This window comes from Taudactylus pleione, unplaced genomic scaffold (genome assembly GCF_031769625.1).
Source record: "Taudactylus pleione unplaced genomic scaffold, aTauple2 ptg000156l, whole genome shotgun sequence".
Taxonomy (NCBI): domain Eukaryota; kingdom Metazoa; phylum Chordata; class Amphibia; order Anura; family Myobatrachidae; genus Taudactylus; species Taudactylus pleione.
This window is the reverse complement of record NW_028284558.1, coordinates 14,293,375-14,294,321: the sequence shown is the minus strand read 5'-3', so window position 1 is coordinate 14,294,321 and position 947 is coordinate 14,293,375. Positions and strand designations below refer to the sequence as shown.

The 947-nt window shown below is 32.4% G+C and overlaps 1 pseudogene; it reads left to right on the top strand.

The window, feature by feature from the left end:
* Positions 1 to 554: 554 nt before the first annotated feature.
* LOC148521659 (5S ribosomal RNA) lies at positions 555 to 672 on the top strand (annotated as a pseudogene).
* The last annotated feature ends 275 nt before the right edge of the window (positions 673 to 947 follow it).

Genomic DNA, 947 nt, shown 5'->3' with positions numbered 1-947 from the left:
CAGATCATTAATTGGGTTAGCTTAATTATTGAGGTTGAAACTCTTATCTGATGAACTGTTATATACATGATGTTTCTTTCTTTATGCTGACCGATTATTATTTTTGCTCTAACCCAAATATGTACTCTTGAGATCTATGTGGGATATTTAACCCTATTACCCTTTACCCAGCAAAACTAGGGTGTTGATATATTTTATGTTGAGTACATATATGTAGCTTAAGATACATTTGGGTGCTGCCTTCAATTAATTTTTGTAACATATACGTAATCCATTTACCAATGTCTTTCACTTTTTTTCTTTTATGGATTAATACTATTTGATTCAGGATTTCCATCATATGTGCTGTACACCGATGTTATTTTCGATACTCTCAGTCCTATTATCTACTATGTTACGTGTACATCACTAGTAAGGTATGCTGCTGCATTCCTTCTTTTAATTTATCACTAATTAATTGGACGTTTCTGGTGCAAACAGTCCTACATTTTTTCTACAAGTATATGTCATGTGCATAGGGCAGATCCCCAATTACTTTCAGTGACACTAATTAAACCTACAGTCATATTTTACTGATCATGCCCAAACCCGTCTGATCTTGGAAGCGATACGGTAAAAGCCTGGTTAGTACTAGTATGGGAGACCGTCTAGGAAGACCTGGTACTGTAGGATAAAAAATCTGCACTGTTTCATTGGGGTTAATAGGACGGCACATGGTGTAACTTGTATACCAATCTCTATGGTATTTTCCTGTTTCAGTATAGTATATTCACTATTTTTCTTGTGTGGTATGTGAATTGCAGAAATTGTCTTAATAAATATTTTCGCCAATTTATTTATATTTGTTATTATTGGTACCTCTAAATATTATTTTAATATTTATATTAAAAGTTAATTTTTAAACTTAATATTTTTGAATAATTCTTCTAAGTGTGCCCCAACAAAGA